The sequence below is a fragment of the Idiotropiscis lumnitzeri genome, unplaced genomic scaffold (genome assembly GCF_059441095.1).
Source record: "Idiotropiscis lumnitzeri isolate Australia: NSW breed Sydney's pygmy pipehorse unplaced genomic scaffold, RoL_Ilum_1.0 HiC_scaffold_136, whole genome shotgun sequence".
Lineage (NCBI taxonomy): Eukaryota > Metazoa > Chordata > Actinopteri > Syngnathiformes > Syngnathidae > Idiotropiscis > Idiotropiscis lumnitzeri.
This window is the reverse complement of record NW_028283674.1, coordinates 400,946-407,425: the sequence shown is the minus strand read 5'-3', so window position 1 is coordinate 407,425 and position 6,480 is coordinate 400,946.

Genomic DNA, 6,480 nt, shown 5'->3' with positions numbered 1-6,480 from the left:
TTATTTTGTTATACACACAGTGCCGCCAAGTGGAATCAAAAATTTGTTTTTATTTTAATTTTCACGTACTGCACGGTGCCCTTTTGACGAATCCGACTGAAAATTAGTCAGAAAAGACTCAAGACAATGATCTTACTCTCTGCCGAATTTTGTGACGTTTTGGCAAAAGGCGTGGCTATTAAGGTGCTGAAAAGTCCGATTGTACTCTGTGGCAACAAAAGCTCCGGCAACATGACTCAGATGATCCTATCTTCTCGAAGTTGTACACATTTGAGGATACTTCAGCCCTGAAGACATCTACCAACTTATTTTACATCGTAGTAGTAGCGCCACCAACTGGTAAAAGCTAATACAAGTTATTTTCTTGGATGTTTTTCTCCGTGCAACTCAACAAGGTCGCCCTCATATATGCTCGGATGACTGTTTCGGCCATGAGGATGTCACAATACGAAATTCGTCCTTTTTCGTGAAAAGTTGTGGGAGTGGCATTGCACTGTTCGGCAATAAAACAAAGCTGATTATGAGGTTCTAAATATGAACGACAACTCGTAAAACTTTACACACACATCAGGCCGAGCAAATTTATCAATATTTTATACGTTAGTTGTGCAGCTTTTTTGAAATGGCTCGCCATGGCCCTCGAGAAATGTTAAAAAAAGCAGCTCTGGTTGAGTGTTTCACCTCGCTTTTTGTAAATTTTATGGAGTACAGTGAACCCTCGGTTATCGCGGTTAATGGGGACCGAGACCACCCGCGAAAACTGAAAATCCGCGAAGTAGCGGCGCACCTTCAAAAATGCTTAAAAAAAATATACAATATATATAATAAATATATATATATATATATATATATATATATATATATATATATATATATATATATATATATATATATACGGGGAGAGAGAGAGTGAAATTCATGTTATAACAAAAAAACCAAATTATTATTAAAACGTATTATTTTTTTATTCCCCAGCCATTCTTTTAGTATTTATTTAATTACTCCGACTTTTACCTGCTGGTACGCCGTCCGGTGTGCCCTGTGAAATGAAAGGTGGCATTCTTTATTTATTTATTCATTTATTCATTCATAACTGACAGCCTCGCGCTCCGCTCGTGCCCGGGTAGAAGAGGTGCTCCAATTTGGCTTAACTGTGACTCACGCCCGCCCTCCTCCCCCGGAGCTTCCATTCGGTTAAACTTAGGGGCCGCTTGGCACCGCCCGTGCCCGGGGAAGGTGCTCCTCTTCGGCTTACTGTGACGCGAGCATGCCCTCCTCCTCCGGAGCTTCCATTCGGTTAAACTTAGGGGCCGCTTGGAACCGCCCGTGCCCGGGGAAGGTGCTCCTCTACGGCTTAACTGCCACGCACGCCGGCCGGAGCTCTGGTACGGTCCGAACCGCGCGAAACGTCGCCACTGATCGTGTCCGGGAGAACGTGCTCTTCTTCGTCCACTCTCCTCTTCGCCCACGCTCTTCTTCGGCGCACGCCGGCCGTCTAACCGCTCCAGCGCCCCGTCGTGCCGCTCGGCGAAACTACAATGCCCCCGAATATTTTTTAGACCCGCGAAGCACTGAACCCGCGAAAGGTGAACCGCGAAGTAGCGAGGGTTCACTGTATGTATAAGACCAAGACCTACAAAAAAGTCTCTTGGAGCAATGAGCTAGGTTTTACAGGAAGTCGGCCATTTTGAATTTACTTAAAAGGGGGCGGGTCACCACAATGGACTTTGTGTAGAAATTATTATTGGGGCCCGAGCAGCGACCGCGGCGAGGTCCCTATTGTTTTTGTAGAAATTATTATTATTATTATTTTTCCGATTGTTCGATCGCATTTTTGACCCCCGAAACATGCACAAAAACTCACCAAACTTGGCAGTCTCATCGGGCATGGCGAAAAATTTGATATTTTAACGTCTAATATGAACAGGAAGTGAGTTATGAATTTTTGAAAGTCCGACTTTTGCCCTTTTTTGCATGTTTACAGGGGTCATTCTTTTGCACCCTGATCCTAAAGGCTTCATCTGATTGCCTTAAAATTCTGTCTGTAGCATCTGAAGACCTGGGACAAACACTGGGGCTAAAATTTTTTGTTTCCGAAATACTATATGACGGGGGCGGGGCTTCAAAGTATTCACTTAAGATTTCCTTCGCCGCAATGGACAAAATGCTTAATAACTCTCCTGCACGTGCTGCTAAAAATCCAAAACTTCACATGTACATAAAGAGTCTGTACCTGAAGACATCTATATGTTTATATTCAGTTATACACCTTGCGCCAATCAATATCATTTTTTACATTTTGACGTACTGCATGGTGCCCTTTTAACGAATCCGATTGAAAATTGGCTAGAAAAGACTCAAGACATTGATCTTACTCTATCCCTATTTTTATGACTTTCCTTCAAAGGGCGTGGCTATTACGGTGCCGCAGAGTCTGATTATTCTCCGTGGCAACAAAAGTTCCTGCAAAATGATTCAGATGATCCATCTTCTGGAAATCTTTCACATTTGAGGATATTCAGGCCCTGAAGACGGCTGCCAACTTATTTTTGATCGCAGTGGTAGCGCCACCAACTGGTTAAAACAAATACAAATTATTTTCGTTGATGTTTTTCTCCGGGCAGGTGAACAAAATCTACCTTATATTTGCTCGGATGAGTGTTTAGGCCTTGAGCATGTCACAATACAAAAGTCTTTCGCCTTCTTCAGAGTGTCACATGATGCTGTCTTGTGACCCGTCTTTATCAGCTGATGTTCCATGAGGGCGTGACTTACCTGTCACAAGAATGAAGGCAAGTCACGCCCCCCGCTGTCCGTTCACTCCGCCAAGATGCTGGTCCAGGTGGTAGAGAGGATGAAGGCTCCCTTGTCTCTGTTCATGGTTTTTATGCCTCGCTTGCAGATATCAATGGCCTCTCTGATCCAGCGCTGTTGTTTGTTCTCTTCTGTGCGGATGACCCTGCCCTTCTCCCGGTCCATGATGTGGTTTTCCCTTTTGCAGTGGTCAGTGATTGCTGATTTGTAATGTTCATGTTGTGCTTGTTCTTTTACTGCTCTGATTTTTTTCATTTTTTTGACAGGTAAGTCACACCCTCATGGAACATCAGCTCAAGACACCATCATGCGACACTCTGAAGAAGGCGAAAGACTCGCCGAAACATGTCAGGTAAAAAATTAACCTAAAACATAATTGTCTGCTTTTAATGAATCAGTCAAATATCAATAATAAGAAGACAAAATGAACCTAATACAAATAAATGAATGCTTAATAACTCCCCTGCACATGCTCCTAAAAATCCAAACCTTCACCTGTAAATAAAACGTCCCGACCTGAAGACATCGTAATGTTATTATTTTGTTATACACACAGTGCCGCCAAGTGGAATCAAAAATTTGTTTTTATTTTAATTTTCACGTACTGCACGGTGCCCTTTTGACGAATCCGACTGAAAATTAGTCAGAAAAGACTCAAGACAATGATCTTACTCTCTGCCGAATTTTGTGACGTTTTGGCAAAAGGCGTGGCTATTAAGGTGCTGAAAAGTCCGATTGTACTCTGTGGCAACAAAAGCTCCGGCAACATGACTCAGATGATCCTATCTTCTCGAAGTTGTACACATTTGAGGATACTTCAGCCCTGAAGACATCTACCAACTTATTTTACATCGTAGTAGTAGCGCCACCAACTGGTAAAAGCTAATACAAGTTATTTTCTTGGATGTTTTTCTCCGTGCAACTCAACAAGGTCGCCCTCATATATGCTCGGATGACTGTTTCGGCCATGAGGATGTCACAATACGAAATTCGTCCTTTTTCGTGAAAAGTTGTGGGAGTGGCATTGCACTGTTCGGCAATAAAACAAAGCTGATTATGAGGTTCTAAATATGAACGACAACTCGTAAAACTTTACACACACATCAGGCCGAGCAAATTTATCAATATTTTATACGTTAGTTGTGCAGCTTTTTTGAAATGGCTCGCCATGGCCCTCGAGAAATGTTAAAAAAAGCAGCTCTGGTTGAGTGTTTCACCTCGCTTTTTGTAAATTTTATGGAGTACAGTGAACCCTCGGTTATCGCGGTTAATGGGGACCGAGACCACCCGCGAAAACTGAAAATCCGCGAAGTAGCGGCGCACCTTCAAAAATGCTTAAAAAAAATATACAATATATATAATAAATATATATATATATATATATATATATATATATATATATATATATATATATATATATATATATATATACGGGGAGAGAGAGAGTGAAATTCATGTTATAACAAAAAAACCAAATTATTATTAAAACGTATTATTTTTTTATTCCCCAGCCATTCTTTTAGTATTTATTTAATTACTCCGACTTTTACCTGCTGGTACGCCGTCCGGTGTGCCCTGTGAAATGAAAGGTGGCATTCTTTATTTATTTATTCATTTATTCATTCATAACTGACAGCCTCGCGCTCCGCTCGTGCCCGGGTAGAAGAGGTGCTCCAATTTGGCTTAACTGTGACTCACGCCCGCCCTCCTCCCCCGGAGCTTCCATTCGGTTAAACTTAGGGGCCGCTTGGCACCGCCCGTGCCCGGGGAAGGTGCTCCTCTTCGGCTTACTGTGACGCGAGCATGCCCTCCTCCTCCGGAGCTTCCATTCGGTTAAACTTAGGGGCCGCTTGGAACCGCCCGTGCCCGGGGAAGGTGCTCCTCTACGGCTTAACTGCCACGCACGCCGGCCGGAGCTCTGGTACGGTCCGAACCGCGCGAAACGTCGCCACTGATCGTGTCCGGGAGAACGTGCTCTTCTTCGTCCACTCTCCTCTTCGCCCACGCTCTTCTTCGGCGCACGCCGGCCGTCTAACCGCTCCAGCGCCCCGTCGTGCCGCTCGGCGAAACTACAATGCCCCCGAATATTTTTTAGACCCGCGAAGCACTGAACCCGCGAAAGGTGAACCGCGAAGTAGCGAGGGTTCACTGTATGTATAAGACCAAGACCTACAAAAAAGTCTCTTGGAGCAATGAGCTAGGTTTTACAGGAAGTCGGCCATTTTGAATTTACTTAAAAGGGGGCGGGTCACCACAATGGACTTTGTGTAGAAATTATTATTGGGGCCCGAGCAGCGACCGCGGCGAGGTCCCTATTGTTTTTGTAGAAATTATTATTATTATTATTTTTCCGATTGTTCGATCGCATTTTTGACCCCCGAAACATGCACAAAAACTCACCAAACTTGGCAGTCTCATCGGGCATGGCGAAAAATTTGATATTTTAACGTCTAATATGAACAGGAAGTGAGTTATGAATTTTTGAAAGTCCGACTTTTGCCCTTTTTTGCATGTTTACAGGGGTCATTCTTTTGCACCCTGATCCTAAAGGCTTCATCTGATTGCCTTAAAATTCTGTCTGTAGCATCTGAAGACCTGGGACAAACACTGGGGCTAAAATTTTTTGTTTCCGAAATACTATATGACGGGGGCGGGGCTTCAAAGTATTCACTTAAGATTTCCTTCGCCGCAATGGACAAAATGCTTAATAACTCTCCTGCACATGCTGCTAAAAATCCAAAACTTCACATGTACATAAAGAGTCTGTACCTGAAGACATCTATATGTTTATATTCAGTTATACACCTTGCGCCAATCAATATCATTTTTTACATTTTGACGTACTGCATGGTGCCCTTTTAACGAATCCGATTGAAAATTGGCTAGAAAAGACTCAAGACATTGATCTTACTCTATCCCTATTTTTATGACTTTCCTTCAAAGGGCGTGGCTATTACGGTGCCGCAGAGTCTGATTATTCTCCGTGGCAACAAAAGTTCCTGCAAAATGATTCAGATGATCCATCTTCTGGAAATCTTTCACATTTGAGGATATTCAGGCCCTGAAGACGGCTGCCAACTTATTTTTGATCGCAGTGGTAGCGCCACCAACTGGTTAAAACAAATACAAATTATTTTCGTTGATGTTTTTCTCCGGGCAGGTGAACAAAATCTACCTTATATTTGCTCGGATGAGTGTTTAGGCCTTGAGCATGTCACAATACAAAAGTCTTTCGCCTTCTTCAGAGTGTCACATGATGCTGTCTTGTGACCCGTCTTTATCAGCTGATGTTCCATGAGGGCGTGACTTACCTGTCACAAGAATGAAGGCAAGTCACGCCCCCCGCTGTCCGTTCACTCCGCCAAGATGCTGGTCCAGGTGGTAGAGAGGATGAAGGCTCCCTTGTCTCTGTTCATGGTTTTTATGCCTCGCTTGCAGATCTCAATGGCCTCTCTGATCCAGCGCTGTTGTTTGTTCTCTTCGGTGCGGATGACCCTGCCCTTCTCCCGGTCCATGATGTGGTTTTCCCTTTTGCAGTGGTCAGTGATTGCTGATTTGTAATGTTCATGTTGTGCTTGTTCTTTGACTGCTCTGATTTTTCATTTTTTTGACAGGTAAGTCACACCCTCATGGAACATCAGCTGATAAAGACGGGTCTCAAGACAC